Source organism: Centrocercus urophasianus, unplaced genomic scaffold, assembly GCF_019232065.1.
Source record: "Centrocercus urophasianus isolate 14NV4802_14NV808 unplaced genomic scaffold, USGS_Curo_1.0 seq_14, whole genome shotgun sequence".
Lineage (NCBI taxonomy): Eukaryota > Metazoa > Chordata > Aves > Galliformes > Phasianidae > Centrocercus > Centrocercus urophasianus.
The window spans coordinates 3,953,935-3,970,716 of record NW_024884586.1 but is presented as its reverse complement, the minus strand read 5'-3'; the positions used below and the strand labels follow the sequence as shown (position 1 = coordinate 3,970,716).

The window sequence follows — 16,782 nt, the reverse complement described above, 5'->3', positions numbered from 1 at the left end:
AAACTGGCATATATTAATCTCATTCAGAGTGAGACTCAGAGATCTTTGTGGGTCACTTCCAGCTGAGGATATTCTATGATTCATTTATCCACCTAAAAAGAAACGTCTTTCATGTCACTAGAAAGCACAGATGCTTTGAACGATGGGTAGCACTTCCACTGCAGCAACCAGCACAACAGTGCTCAAAGAGAACTTCATCCCACGCTCTCATCCCAAAGGTGTGATAAGGGCTCTCCAGAATAAATACAACATGAGCCTTATTTAATCAAGTGACCTACTGAATTCCAGCCAGCATAATCACTTGTTTTCCATCGCCAAAGGTTCATAGGACCAAAGATATTATTTTGATACTGCAATATAAGAAAACCATACCTTACATTTACTCTAATTTTATTATTGCCTACAGTTTCTAGCAGCAATTTGGACTCTAGGCTTTACTCTTCTGCACTAGAGCTAAATAGTGTACAGCTATATTCAGCAAGGCCTAGCAGCATTTATAGCAATATCTTCAGTTTCCTTTTGATGTTACCTTTTATTTCCATGCTGTAAGCAAAGACAGAAGCATAATATAAATTTTGATCAGCACTAATTGAAGAAAATTGCAAAGAGCTGACACACTTAAGTTTTGTCAACTACTCAACCTTTGAACAGCCTCACAGCCTTCTCCGTCACTTTTGACTTTCATTACTCCAGAATAGCACTTAACTGATTTGGGAAAGTGGTATGAGAATGGGCTAAGCTACTTCTTTGGCTGAACACAGGTAGCACCCTGCCTTGTTCAGCAAACTTCACAAAGAGAGTGGAGACAGAGGGGGCTTTACTTGTTTCTTGAACACTGCATACTTGTGCTAAGAGGTAGTAACTAAATTAGCAACACCTCATAGGTTTGTGATAGTGCAATCTCCTTCCAAGACCAGCAGGCTTACTGTATAACTGATAGACTAGGAGGGGGACCTCCTATCCCCTTGAAGTTGACAGTCCATGGAAGATTTCCAATAGCTCTAACAAAGGCTTTAGGCATCCATGAGAATTAAAGAAATCACAGACATTTTTACACAACTAAATATTCCTTCACTTAGAAGTAACAGATTCCTACTATTCAACCTTCAGATTATTGATAGAATAATGTTCCTATTAGCAGGTCACTCACTGATTTTTTCATCAGCGTATGAAGAAACTGCTTAAAACTGAACTATTTTTCATATAAACATGATTAACTGTGCAAATGAATTAGCACAGCAACTCATTCAAATCTTCCCCATCTTCCAAAGGAGCAATGCATTATTACAAAATACAAGTTTTAAACCAAGCCCTGTTTTACTCTCATTAATATTAGACAGGCACACAGTAATAGCACACTGCTAACATAGCCACCGAGAAAAATTCCCTTGTCAGCTCTTACAAGTTCAGCAGGGTTGGCTGCTTTATTTGATTTATGACATCAGAAGCAATGTAAAACCCTGTGTGTGGTCCTTGGGAAAGGAAGTCTCAGCAGTGGCGCTGCTGCAAGAAGGACTCACAGCCTCTCTGTCACCCAGAGAGATGCAACAGCCAGCAAAGCCACAGAACAGACCTGGAAAAATGTGAATAGATCAAGAAAACATTGCAGACACAGGCAAGCATACTGAACCTAAGACAGACATCTGAACTGCAAAAGACTTCAAGGATGAGATGAGACTCCCTGCATTAGACTGGCTGTCAAACAACGTTCACAGAAGGGCTTCAGAGTTTGATTTCCTTAGATACTTCTTTCCCCAAATCAATACTACTTCATTTAAAACTGATTCCACACTTTACAGAGAACGGAGCAAGTTTTTATTAGCTGCCCCAAAGCCATAAAAGGCCTCCCGTGATAAAACAAGAAAAAAAGCAGAAGTCTTTGGCCATTCAAGTGCATCAAACTATCAGAGATTTGCAAAACTATGTTTGCATAACAACCTATTAATCAACATCCTTATGCAAAGGTCATCTCTTACTAAAGAAATGAGCTCGACTGATTAGCTCTGCAAAAGAAGAGAACAGTGAGACTTAAGAGGCTGTGCCATAGTTTTCCTCCATAGCTTCTGGCAACGGAGATTGACTTTTCAGCACCCCTACTTATTCACTGTTACAAGGTCAAAGAATTTATAAACCTCTTGCGTAATGTCATGTTAAAACTGCATCTATATTTACCACAGATCTTACACATCCAAGTCCATCGGTAAATATCTCTCAGTTTCCACAAGGCTGAAGCCATCAAGAACCGAGCGTATCGGACATCAGGCAATGACGAAATCTGTCTTCCCACTTGCAGTGCGTCATATGCAGATTGCGTATTGCCTGGGAGAATAAATAGCAAGTCCCTGACAAAAAGGTAAAGCAGGGATTTGCTTTTGCTTTGCTTTTAGGCACCACATATTTGAGTTTAAACTCCACAAATTCCAGAAGGCTGAAGGGCAAACTAGAACAAACAAATATCAACAGAGCTCAGCTTCTCCTAGTCTGGCACTGGCAATCTGCTGCTTCCTATGGGAAGTGCTCTCATGGCACATCTGCTTTAACTTCAGTGTTTGAGACTGTGGCCTACTTAAAATAAGTTATTCACACTTTTTGACATCTGGACCATCTTCATCTGTTCCTATGACTAATGAGAACCTAGATATTCCGGGACTTATTTTTGCTGAAATTCACCTGACATTTACATTCCCACTCGTGTAAGACATTTAAAAATTAACAGCTGATATGAAGTGCGCAATGAAAGAAATTCTGCCTTTAGTCACTTATGATTATTTGGCTTTGCAAATTCAGATGTCATTCCTCACACCACAGTATGTGATACACCACAGGTATTTCCTCTTTCTGAGTACAGACACGGTTGTGGTGTCTCAGATAACAGCGAGCCCTGAGAAACAGCAATGTTAAACTTGGTGAAGTGATAGTTTGCAGTGACCTCCATCTATTCTAAATGCTAGTTCATAGAAACACAGATTGGCTTAGATCACCTAATTCCAACCCTCTGCTGCAGGCAGGGTTGCCAACTGCCATATCAAACACCAGCTCAGGCTGCTCGTGGCCCATCCAACCTGGCCTTGAACACCTCTGTGGATGGGGCATCCTCAGCTTTTCCAGGCAGCCTGTGCCAGTGCCTCACCATCTCCACTGTAAAAAACTTCCCCCCAACATGTAATCAAAATCTTCCCTTCTTAAGTTTAAAACCATTCCTATTTCCCAGTCATTATCTACGTGTGTAAAAAGTTGATTACCTCCGTGTTCATAACCTCCCTTTAAGTACTGGAAGGCCACAGTGTGGTCTCCCCAGGCTCAACAAGCCCAGCTCCCTCAGCCTGTCTTCACAGCAGGGGTGCTCTAGCCCTCTGGTCATCTCCCTGTCCCTTCTCCAGATCTCTTCTGAGTTGGGGGCCCCAGACCTGGGCCCAATTAAACAACATCTGAAAGCTACAAGAATACCTCCGTAGCAGCGCGATATGTCAGTTCCACCCTTTGAGCTGCTTTATTCCCTCCTTAGCACGCATATCTCACTTTCATCAAGACTATTGCCCCGCACCTATTCCTGCAAATTCAGTTCTGAGGTGTCAGGGCTGCTAGAAGGGAGAGAGAACAAGAGAAAGCATTTTAAATTGGAAAAATATCTTCTAAATTGCTTAATATACTTTCAAGAAAGAAAACTTGAGGCAATGTGATAAACTCTTTACATATTACCCTTATAAAAGGCTTCTCTCCCCTGGCTAGCTCACTGTTCCTATTATTCAAAGAAATGAATTCTAGCTCCTTTCTGTTCCCCTCCTTTTTCCTCTCCGTTCTGAGGTACTGCATTTGATTTCGAAAGGAAATGGGAATTTTGAGGCATTCCATACCTGTGTGCAGGCTGTTACAAAGGCCTTTCATTAGGAGATTGCATAAGTGGTACTTGAAGTAATCATGGTACAGAAAAGATACTTTAAGCGAACAATTTATTCATGCGATAAGCACCGCCTCATTTATTTTCCATGGAAATAGATCTGATTAATGTTTCTATTTTCAAAGCCCATTAAAGCGCGTCTGCCTTTGGCAAACCGTACTGAGATTCACAATGCTAAACAACGTTTTTGTTTTGTTTATCATACATTTATTTACTATTATTTTGTGACGTAGTTTTTGTCTTCAGCTTTTGACAACCGTAAATGAAATTCTGTTGAAAATAGAAACAAACAACTAGCCTGAAATGAATAATTTCATCTCTAAGCAGCTAAAGAAAGAAAGAAACAAACAAACAAAAAACAACTGCAAGATTTGAGAGCAAAGCTGAAATTATTTCATATAACCGGCTGGTGCAAGGTCTGCCAACCAAGAGCAAAAGGCAAAAGCTATGAGAACGCGAGGTATAGAGTTTGAATAATCAGAAACTGTTACCATATCCCTCTTTTAGGCAGACATGCCACCTTCCCTGCAGAAATAATTTCCAGGTATTTGTGAAATAACGTTAGCCTAAGAAAATGCACATTTTATAAGTACTTGGTCAAGGCGGTGTGTTTATCCATGGAAACCCTCAAGAAGCCAAGAGGAAAAAGAACATTCTTAAGTTGAACAATATTATCCAGATTGTGTCCTATTATGAGGCCATTTCTTGGCACATCTTTGCAATCAATGAAAGAACAGCAGAGCACTTGTCCATGAGATCTGGCTCCACACTTGAGCACTTCAGGATGGGTGTCTGCTATTCCCATAAAAGCACCAATAGGAGAAAAGACAAAATAATATGTACCTTATGAAGTTTATGAGTAGGATCATTTTTATAACTGGATTGACGAGTCTGAAATCACAGTGTTATTTTCCATCTTAAAACAAGGCTTATTTGTTTACTTTTAAAAAAAATTACTGAAAAACAATTAAACTATGTTCTACAAAGAATGCAAACTCCTCTCTTCTGTCCACTTGTAACATAGAAAAGCCCCAAATCCTTCACACAGTGGGAATATCCTTTCAACTTTGGCATTATTTTGGACAAGGAATTCTGCTGTAATTCATGTCTCCAACACAACAACTAGCATGCTTCTTTCTGTTCTATTTCACTGAACCAAATCAGGATCCTTACCCTGCTCATTTCAGCAGGATAACTAATACATTTGCCAAGAGCTAATTAATTGTCCAGGCAATTCATAGCATATATCCTCTTTGCTTACACATCAGTATAAAACCACCACAACACCCCCACCCCCCCCCCCCCCCCCCCCCCGGCGGCCCCGCCCCGTAACATTGACACTTCTCAATACCATCAACACACTTATCAGCACTACAGTCTACTGTTACAACATTTTTGACCCATTCTTAGTACACAGGCCTGTTTCACTGTCATCGTTTCTGCAAGATGAATTGGGTACCACAGATTATCAGTCTCAATTTGTGCCAGTAACAGTTTAAATGGGCTATCAGGAAGAGCTTCTTCATGAACAGAGTCATCAGGCATTGGAACAGACTGCCCAGGGAAGTGTTCGAGTCTGCATCCCTGGTGGACATGACATTAAGTTCAGTGATGGGACTCAGTAGTCCAAGTTGAGGATTGGATTTGAAGGTCTCTTCAGATCTAATTGATGCTATGATTCTATTATGTGATTACAAAGATAACTGTAAAAATCCTTACTTTTGCTAGAAGTAAACAGATCCAGCATGAAATGGCTCTTCAGATTAAATATGCAATCATTTTCCCTGCAGGCATTTATTCTAAAGACCTCAATGGAAAGATGCACAACATTTTAGATTGGTAGGCAGTGAGATTCTTGTGACAGGGCAGGGTAAGAAAGAGAAAGCAGACCTGGGAATTTAGTGGGTTCTTATCCAAGGAATTTACAAGATCTGCTTTTTAACAGAAAACAGTGCAAGCTTTAACCACTACTGGCTGTATAAACCCCAGCAAATATTGGAAACATGACTTCCACTCACATGGCAATTCCCAATCTTCCAAAGTACAGAAAGGAATGCACCAGCACAAATAATTCTTTACTATAAAGAATTATAATATAATCACAACCACCTACTGAGATAAACTTTGAAAGTTAAGCAGAATGTGTTTGAAGTTTCTTTTTGTTTCAGAGACATGAGTAATTTCAAAATCATTCTTTAAGCTAAGTAAGCATTGACTTACTTTTCTTGCCCCATGGTCTGAGGTTGACTGTTCAGGTAAGTTTTCTTTTTCATTTTGCAGTAACTTATCCCTCAGCAATCCTACCTTTTCATGCAGGTGATACCACTGCACCAGTTCAGGCAGTACCGTATTTAGAGACTGCTCTGGGTGCTTAATGGCATTTTACTCCCAAGGAACACAGAAAGCGAAGGAAACGCAGTCAAAGTTCATAAACAAGTTAGTCCTCAACACTAAAGCAGAGCAAAGCACTTCTCCAGCCAGGAAAGGCTTATCACTGCTGATCATACAAAGCCTACTATGAATGATTAGAGTAAGGCTGTAAAGGATGCTGATGTTTTACATCTGCTCCTCCAGTCATTTTAATAACATTCAAAATAAGGCCCTAAACCCATATCTAGATCAAAAAGCACCAAGAGGATTTTATTTAAAAGAAAAAGTAAAAAGTGGGGAGAGATTGAATACTTTATATAGGAAGAATATAACACAAAATCCTTCTATCTAGGACAAATTTCTGCAAATTAGTGTGCAAACAATAACTGACTTAAACAAGAAGCGTTCAGTTATCTAGTTTCTGTATCCTTAGAGCACACAAAATAAACTGTACTCGAAACCTCAAACAGATGCCTTATACCAATAGGAATTTCTTAACTGGAAGCCGTGCTCACGTGCATGGACAATAACATAAACTTCATCGAAGATAGACTTTGAACCATCTTTTACATTGCTTATTTGCAAATGCATCAATTATTTAACTTCACCATTATACTATCTTACCATAAGAGAAGGTCCTAAGCTTCCCTAAGTTAACTTGGGAGTAGTATAAGCTAAAAGATGCTTATTGTTTTTTTACATGCTGATTATCAGTGGCTTTGTTTTTGTTTTTTGTATGTATATTTTTGTTTTTGTATGTACAAATATATATTTGTATATATTTTGTAAATATATATATATATTTAATGGAGTCTTTCACTTAAACATACACATTTATTTAAACAAATCCTATTCTAGATCTCCTAACAATTTAACCATTCATTTTTCTTCTGGTACACAAAGCTGTGACTCATGACCGTAGCAGTGTTTTCTACGTGGGCACTGGGTTAAATGGATGAAGTACTCTGTAGACTACTGGCCTGCTTACCTGACAAGACCCAGACCTGAGCTGTAGAGAATGTCACCTACTCAAAGTTGCATGGCTTAGCAGCCGCAGAGTAGTTCCCTGGATTGAAGTTCAGCTATTGCCAGAAGTGCTGATATTTGCTTGGGGGATAGGTTCCTTGTGGTTTGTTTGTTTGTTTTTCCTTTGAACACAAACTGCTCCTCCTACCTCTGCAACCAGTGAGAAGGCTGATGCTCAGCAAAAGGCTGGAGCTACCACATGTAAATGACAGTAAAAGCCTTAGCCTTTGCTGGAAAAGGTTCCTCCAGTACAATAGAGGGGATTGTGCACGACGAAAGAATGAGATACTAGTGCAGAGAATCCTTCAAAGCACGTTGAACTAGAAATGCCTCATCTGCCCTGAGACTTGAGCCCAGTACCCCCCCATGGGCATTGCCAAGGGGCCTTACTGTACAAGTGAGGTGGGTGTGATGTCACAGCCAGATGGTGTTGGAGCACACAGGGCTCACAGATACTTTTTTTTTGTTCTAACTTAATATTTACTTGGTTTAATCTAAAAGAAATAGAGTCAAAACAACAGAAGCAGTAGTACTTACACATCCTTCAGGTTCATAAAGAAAAGCCAGTGTCTTATATTCCTCTTTCAGACTGCTCTCCACAGAATGCAGTTGGTCTGTGCTGTGTACTGATTTCACTCCTTTCGAACACCATTCAAAAAACAGTGCTGCTGAAATCAACCCCCCAAAATAGCAGTTTTTATGTGAACGCTCACTCTTAAATGCTTTCCAAGCTTATTAGTGAAGAATTAATCCACATGTGTGAGCTGGTAGAGAGCACAGGTTGTGCTCATCAGCACAAAGAGCAGAGTAAGAGGAGTAGTAAATAAACCCAACACAGGCTGTGGCAGAGAAAAGCTGTCCTGCTTGCAGTTGAGTTGATTGCAAAGCTCCTAACAAGAGGCAGTGCTGCATCCTGTGTCAGTAAACAAAATTCCAAGCAATGATCTTACTTTTCCTACGCTTTCCTATGCAGCTTCCTAAAGAAAAGGAATTCCCAGTGTACTTCTTATATAGGCTACCCCTTACTGGGAAGGTAAGAAAATTCCTTGCCGTCAGGCTCTATGCTGTAGCTCCCATCATATTCTAGTACGATAAATAAAAAAGAGAAAAGCCTTACATAACAGTCTTCATTCAAGACACTGAAATCTGCAGCACCAAATCCATTTTACTCACTTTCAGACACATAAAGGTAAAACCTTTTCCCCCAGAAGGAAACCCAAGACAGTAGAAAAAGGCAGCGTTATCCACCGGCCCTTTTAACAAATGAAACATTTACTTTCTGTTTGGTGTAAAGTGACAGCTGGCTTATTAGAGCTGACACTGATCCTCCCAAGAGGATTTCAGAGAGCAAGTCACACAGGTGAAGGTCAAAGAAGCAAAGGAATTAAATGAAGAGAGGAAGCAAGCAGCTTTCCCTTAAGGACAGAAATCAGCGAACAGAAATTTGTTACTTACATGGCCCTTGCTGATTGGAAATAGAGCACCTGCAAAATGTAAAAATATTTCCAGGCCACTTTCTGAATTTCAGTTTGTTTTAGACCTGGCTCCCTTCTGGCCATTATCTCCCACCTGCAGGAAGGATGCTGTGGGTGCATGGTTTTGTGCCATGTCTCTGCCTGACTTACACAGCGCCAAAGACAACTCATGTAATATTCATGTTGAGGCATCATGCATCACTTTTTACTTACATGGGGAGGAGAGTTAACAAGGGATGACCCTTTACTTTTTAAAGTAAACAATAAGAAAAACTCAGCCTTGCACTCTTAAAAGTTTTAACTCTCCCTATACGTGACTAACTGAAGAGAGATGAATGCTTGCTCTTCAAACCACTCCTAACGGTTCTGAGATGCTTTGCCAAACTATCACTTTTTGGTTTGGCAACACCACTTTGCTATGCTAATAAGACCAATACAGGAATACCGGGGTCAAAGGTATGCTCAGAAATATGCACATAGCAAAGATGAGATCTGAGAAGTTTGGCTTAGCCGTGAAGTTTTGCAGAGTCCCAGATCTTCTCATATTTCCTACTTCAGTTTCAATCGTAACACTCTGGATAACATCCCGAGCTTCAGCACAGCTCCATGTAGGACTCCAAGGAACAGGTAGGTGTAATCAAACACATGACTTGCCTCTGAACAATTTTTATGAAATCCTGGAGAGAAAAGATAATTGCATGCTATTCTTACTTACTGCAGAGCACCTATTCAAGTAAACACACAGAGATATAAATGAATGAATAACTGGCTCTGGCTCTAATCTCTTTTAAAGGTCACAAGCCTACAAAATGTTTTCAATGCGTTTTCAAGTATTAGCTTACCTTAAACCTGGAGGTTTCCCTCTCTATGCCAGGTACACAGCACAAGGTGCTTTTCCTTCCTGCTTAACATGCAGAAGCTCAGGCCTTCCTGGGGCTTTTTGTTGTTGTTATGGTTTTGGTTTTTCTGGGCTCTGACATCTGCAGAGTGGCACCTTTCAGCAGCCCATCTACATCCTCCTCTCCCACACCATCAGCCTTGCTAGATTTAGACTAAGCATCCAGAAAATACAAGGTAGAACAGCAGGAAAACAGCTGAACCTTTTGACTCGCAGCTTCAGTTTGGAAGTCCAATTAACCAAAGTTATGATTAATCACTGCTTGGAGGTGAAGAAGGAAGGGAGAGGTACAGAAGAAATCTTTCTGAAGGGATAAGGACTACAGCATCTAAGCTCAGCTGAACTTATTCCACTGTATGTTTTCCTTAATGCCTAACAGTTCAGTCAGTCAGGTGCTCCTGTCCCAAAGCAATCTAGCTTTTATCTGATGATCTATGTATAATTCAAAGACAGCCTTTCAGCAATCACAAAGAGAGAACAGGTACTCACCACACACATTTCCTTTTAGATAGCAGTCCCACCTAGTATGCTGTCAGAGACCCCTGTGCAGGACTACACAAGCTGCTCTACAGCACAAGGCATTTCCAAATGGACCAGTGCCACCCGTTCTATAGCCCATTAAGACCAAATTGCCACATGTGGAGATGACTGAAGAGTGAAGAATGGAGTTAATTAGGGCAGGTACACAGGAGGCAAAAGAAAGTTGGCACACAGCTGCTCACACTACTCTAGCTGATTACACTTGTACTAAACCTTGACTTTCTAGACCACACTTGCTTTCTGAGCTCAAGAAAAATATGTGTTTTCTCCTGAGTTCATTAGGTCAGTATGAAGACTTGTATGCAGAACTAGAAATGACTTTTATGCAGCAGTACCATCCTGTAAGGGCCTCCCCAGCAATTTTGTTCAAGCCCATTGTATTTTCCCTTTTATCACCATACCTTTCAGTCAGAAATGACGTTATGTATTAGGCACACAAAAAATTAAGCATGTAAATGGGGAAAAAAAAAAAATCAGCAAGTGAAGTGATGGTTGCAATGAGAGCAAAGAGCTCTCGCTAGGTTCTGGGGAAAAAGATTATAGCCCAAAAGTTGATTGCTAATAAATACTAATATTCTTCATTAGACATTGCATGTCTTAACCCCATTTCCTTCAGTATTTTATTATGCATTTTACCTTGTATATGTGAACAGAGATTTAAAGTGACCTCAAAGACAACAAGAGTGTATAAAAGAAAAAAAATAAAAATTATTTCACTTTTGCCAAAGAAGAGAAAAAAAAGCTAGTGAGAATATTAATGCATTCAAAATTTATAATGTTCTTCATCCTGTTAAATATTCTCCCTAGATACAATCACACTGGCCTTCCAAATCCATAAAATATGCCATTTTTGTCGCCCCCTACACGTGCAGCACAATTTCAACTCCAACTCTTGCATAGGTTTTTTGGTAGAATTTCAGAAAAGAACTTAAAAACAAAGTCAAAAAGGACTGGAATATTGCAACATGAACTGCAAGGATGTTTCCTGTGAATATTGTACTGCTATGTCAAACATTTCCAGTGGGACTCATCTTACAATTTAACCATACGACGCATCTTCAGAATATATTACCCCAGATGTGGCTATTGATACCCACTGTATTTATATCATGAAAAATAAAGTTTATCTTACTCAAGCATGTGTCAGATTTGGCTTGAAACCACATGCTTCATTTAGTTAAAGAGCCAGAGGAAAGAAAAAGCAGCACAAAAATATCTTCATGAAAACGGACCTATTTTAGGAGGATCCTGGTACAACTGCCTTACAGCCCCAGCACGCTTCCGCACCTCACCTGGATGTCAACCACTTTAAACAAAAAGTACAGATATAAAGTTACAGTTTCTTCAGGCAGTCTGTAGAAACTGCCACATGTACAACAGAGAAAAAGCATCCATCCCAGTAACAGCTTTTCCTTTCCAAGAGGAAATATTTGCATCAGTATAAGCAAATTTCAGAAATACAGAAATAAGTGCCTACGCTTGAGTTACGTTCGCTTCCCACCAAACTTCAGAGACAGGACAGCTTACATATGGTGAAGATAGGCTTCCAAATAAAAATAGAGATACACAGAAACACAAGCCTCCAACAGCCGAAAGAAGCATTCTGAAAAAGCATGTTGCTATTTACACACTCACCTCCTTTTTTACATTCAGAACACACAAAAATTCTAGTTTCAAAATGCATTGTCCGAAAAAAAAGTTTCTCAGCTGCCCAAACTGCATTAACACTCTCAGTGCCAGCGCAGAGTGTCAGTACAGATCTAATCTCACAGACAGCTTGGAGGCTACAAACACATATTGTCACCTGACAGTAATTAGCATTGTTCTCATTTTCCTTCTGCATGTACCAACAAATATGCTTTTTCTGCTTTTTCAGCTGAAGCAGCCAATTACCTTCTGTGCTTTGCAAGCTCCCGTCCGCACTCCCCAGGAAACGGATAATGTGCTGTGCAGCACAGTGGGGAGAGCTCGCTCGGATGCAAAATAATTCTGAACTTACTCATGTAAAGTCTCCCTGCTGCATTCACAGGCTGAGCTGTGTGTTAAACGCGTTTATTCACCACCGAAAGACCATACTTTGCAGTTATAACCCTGGCAAATACTGTGCATTTAAATAATTCTTATACTCAGCCACACAAAGGGGTTTTATTCCTCTACCACAGCTGTACACAGAAGAACAGAGTGCCATTTCAAAACAAAACTCCTGAAGTTACTACTTACCAGTTTGTGATTACGTATGCAGTAAGCCCAAAGAGCTGAAGAGATTTTGTTGCAGGAGACAAAAGTTATCAAAAAAAAAAAAAAAAAAAAAAAAAAAAACCAAGCAGGCAAAGTGAACAAGAATGAAGGGAAACTCACATAAATGCTCTCTTCATTCATCTACTTAAGTGTTCCCAAAGACTAAAAGGGACCTTAAAGAAAGCGCTCTCAGCAAAGACTACATCCTCTTGTCAGTCAAACCCTGCATAGTTTCAGCTAGGCATCTGTCCAAAAAGACATGGAATTCTTCTATTTCTGTCTCCCAGTGCAAGTGGAAACATTTCTACAGATCTGTGGTGAGGATTTCAATTTTTGTAGTGGTAAGCTGCAAGAGGAATTTAATTAAAGACTGTTAAGCAGAAAACTGTCCACGAGAGAGGAACTGCAAAATTTGGAGATAAATAACAATTGCATTACATTACAGTCTGGTACAGAAGCACAGTAAAAACTTCCAGTGAGGTTAAAAATCCAGATGTGGTTTACTGGAAGAAAGCTGTGAAAAACTTTGCTTTCATTAGCACTGTTGTCAGGAGCAGTGAAGTAACAACAGATTTGTGGTTAAACACACAGGCTTGCCTTTTTTTAATGAAACAGTTTGAGTTTTAAAAAGTTAATGATTTTACATAGGAAGCTAAACATTTGTTTTACCATCCGTGCTATGCCTGACGTGTTACTCTTTTTATTCAACACAGGTGTTTCCTTAGATGTACTTTGCATCTTGCCCGTTGCTGACAAAACAAACCCTATAAGCCTCTGATTCTCTAAAGTATGGAAGGACCTTGGAAATGATGTTTCCCTCTCTCGTGTTTCATTTTTTCTCTTATGATATCAATAAGAAAGTATGGCTGTTTCCTGTGTACATTCCGACTGGAAGCTGACACAGAAACAGCACACAATTTTACTGACCCCTTCAGCTCCCCAGATGAAATCTTTCTCACAAAGAGAAGCAGCTGCATCCATTTGATAGCCCAGAACTTTTGTCCCTGCTGCTTCTCCTCTCTGCACTCAGGTTCCTCACTCATTGCTCCTTTGCCTTTGCTTTTTATTCTGCCCCCATCACTGTCTCTTTGATGTCTTTCACTTGCTGTCCTATTGCAGTACATACTGACATCTCTTTTTAGTCCTCCTCATAGCTCTAAGTCCCTGTCTCCTGTTCCTGCTTACCAGGTCAATGCTCTGTCCCTCTGGGTGGTCTTAGGACTCTCCCAGCCACTGCTGACTGCCAGTCTATCTCCCACGCTACTTTCTGGATGTAGAAAGCTCTTTCTGAGTCAGCCCGTAAAGTAAGTTGGCCCTGCTAGCCACCATTCTTCAGCTCAAAACCTTCATTCGGTTGCACTGGAAGATATTAGTTAACCCTAACAGTGAATCTGAGAGTTGTGAGGAACGAACAGTGCCTTTCTAACGGAGAAGAAAAAAGGCACTCCCTGTCCCCCTGTTCCCCCGTTCTCCTTACTGACACGTTGCTTTTTGGCTCTGATGTTTCAAGTTTCTTTACAGTGCGAATGGCCTTGGGACAGAAAATCTTTCACACTGCGTTCTGTAACAGTCTCTGGCATAACAGGATCCAGTCTTTTCACACTGCTGGGCATTATGGCGGAACAAGTGAGAAATAAGCTGTTTCTTGAACATCTTGCTACTTATTATCTCCTTTAAATCACAGCTCTTGCAAGATGTAGCTGTGACTAAATGAAGTGATACGTTTTAATTTTAGGGATTAAATAGAGAAAGAAATTCTGCGTAGATGGGGGAATGCTGTAATCCTGCAGTGCACTGCCAGCAAAGTTTATCTGTTAGGCACAAATTCTTTACTCGGAAGCACTGGCACAGCAGCCCAGAGAAGCTGTGAATGCCTCATGGCTGGAGGCACTCCAGGCCAGGGTGGATGGGGCTTCGGGCAGCCTGATCTAGTTGGTGTTAACCCTGCCTACAGCAAGGGTTGGAACTGGATGGGTTTAAGGTCCCCTCCAACATAAGCCATTAGCGATTCTATGATTCTCTGATCCCACCCCTTAGTTCTTATGGTTGCTGACAGTGGGCCAAGCTAATTCCACTCAAGTGAATTTCCATGCCTTCTCCCTGCAGCACACAATCCAAAACAGACAACAGGCACTGGTGCATATCATTCTTAAACTCCACTTCCAAAACCTAATATTGAATATAACTTCCCATTTTTCTGATATTTAAGTTTAGGAAAAGTCATGTCTTTGCACATACAGCATTATTAATGTCCAGTTAGCACCACATTTTATCCTGGCAGCTATGAGCCACCATTACACCAGTATGACATTGTCTTTTGAAACAGAGATGCTTTATGGTACCTATTGCTTTACTGTCTTGTTCCAAAATTGCCTGATCTCCAAAATCCATCCATTTCAAGGAGTTCCTGATAGGCAAAAAGCTCTGGATTAAGATTACTGTTCCATTATTGGCCAGAGCATTAATTTCCTTCCAGTGATACCAGGCTACTTGTCATTTCTGACAACACATTTAATTGCCATTGCAGCCCTCACAGCTTTTTCATAGGTGCTGTCAAGATTATTTTAATTAAAATAATATCTATACAGAGGTTAATGAAAGCTGGGGAAAAACTGCACCAGGAGTGTGTCATTCACTTTTTCCCATTAGTGGGTTTGTGAAAAACCAAATTTCTCCAGACCCCATGACTTGCAGAGACCAATTGAGATGGGAAAAATGCCCATGACCAGCTTCCATGGCACAACAGCTCCAGCCCAGCCACTTCACCCTTTAGTGCCCTTTCCACAGGGTAACCATCAGCCAAAGTCCCTGCTGTTCAGCCCATTCCCATTGTTCTCCTTAGAACTACTAGTGATACTGGTGATATAAAAAACTACTCATTATGTCAAATGCTACCTTGATACCACTACAGACATGACCTGGGGTCACCTGCACTTTATCAAAGATAAGAAGATTTAGTGCTTGGAAGTGCGTTTCTTCTTATTCGTTTTTAAACATGCTGAATGATTCCACATGTGGGAATTCAATGCTTCCAACAGTAAATGCTGGCAGACAGACACACGCCCACTACCTTTTTTATTCTAAACTTTGAAGCAGACTGGTCTCTGCTTTAAATAAATTCTGTGTATAATTAGACAAATCAATATCCATCGCACGATGTTTTACTTTTTACAGTTAGCAGCCCTCACTTTGTACTAAACTGTATCTTTGCGAACTAGTAATCTAGGAAATTACAGGGTTTCAGTCAAGCCAACTCATTTTGTTTCTGTGTATGGTTACAGACCTCAGACTTTGCAGGCTATTTCAGCAGTTTCTTCCTCCATTTTCAAGACTACTCATTGTGTGGGTATCTTTCTTTGCGTCAATGACAACGGGCACATAAGTCACTCTTCCCTCAACTGGGCTGGCATGCACGAGGGTGAATGCAATGCAGCAATGTGCCACTTGGCTATGAGCTCAGGCACTGCTTCTTGCTCAGCTCTTTGTTTCTTTCTGTGTGCTCACTTTCAATTCCACAATCAAATCACCACTACAAGCTGTTTTTATTTGGAAAAAGTGGCCAGTTCCTGAGAAGACTCACCTCTGTGCCATGAATACCACTCCCACTGAAGAGAACCTGCAAAGTGCAAACTGTATGAGCAGCAGAACTAACAGAGCTCATTTTTCCTCTAGATTTAACAGTCTCACTCCACTAGATGTGATTCTGATAAAAATTATAGGAACTCAGTATCCATGAAATACCCCAATTTTGTAATCTTTCCTATTTACATAGTTGTTGAATAAGTCTTACTCCCAACTGTGAAGTGAATATCCCTATAACAGGCTATAAGTGCGTGACTGATAAACTCTCATATTCCATTCTGGAAGGCAGAGCTCTGAATGTTGCAACGTAACACAATACTGCAGATTGAAACTTCCTACAGCTTGCTCCTGTGTTACATACTGCCCGTGTAAAGGAACATGCTGTTGGTAATGATCTGTGTACTGGCACAAAATTCAAACTGGAAGAAATCCTTCATGAGGTCAATATTTCTCCTCATCAAGGGGAGACACAAAACTGAGGGGTTGCTGCCAATAAGGAAAACCTATTAACAGTCAAAGAGACATCTCCATGGACAGTTTTGCTACCTGACCAGTGCACCTAAACAAATCGTATTCCCCATCCTATCTGAGAGTGTGAGAGTCGTTCTGTTTGCTACACATTTGCAATTCTTCTGGTGGGTATTCTCTTAAGCGTAAAACTGCCAAACAGAAATCAGCCTTGAAAAGGAAAATACAGAGCAAGTTAGAAAATCAAAACCATGGGAACCAACTAATACATACTACTTCACTGCAGC

The 16,782-nt window shown here is 40.4% G+C and overlaps 1 protein-coding gene across 2 annotated transcripts in view; it reads right to left on the bottom strand.

Moving 5' to 3' along the window:
• The window catches only part of INSC (INSC spindle orientation adaptor protein), a 119,596-nt gene extending 107,021 nt beyond the window's left edge, over positions 1 to 12,575 (bottom strand). For both annotated transcript variants that reach the window (XM_042814862.1, XM_042814863.1), the window contains exon 1: positions 12,428 to 12,575. The gene's annotated coding sequence lies outside the window, so the exon portion shown is untranslated. The remainder of the gene's footprint in view (positions 1 to 12,427) is intronic.
• Positions 12,576 to 16,782: the final 4,207 nt, after the last annotated feature.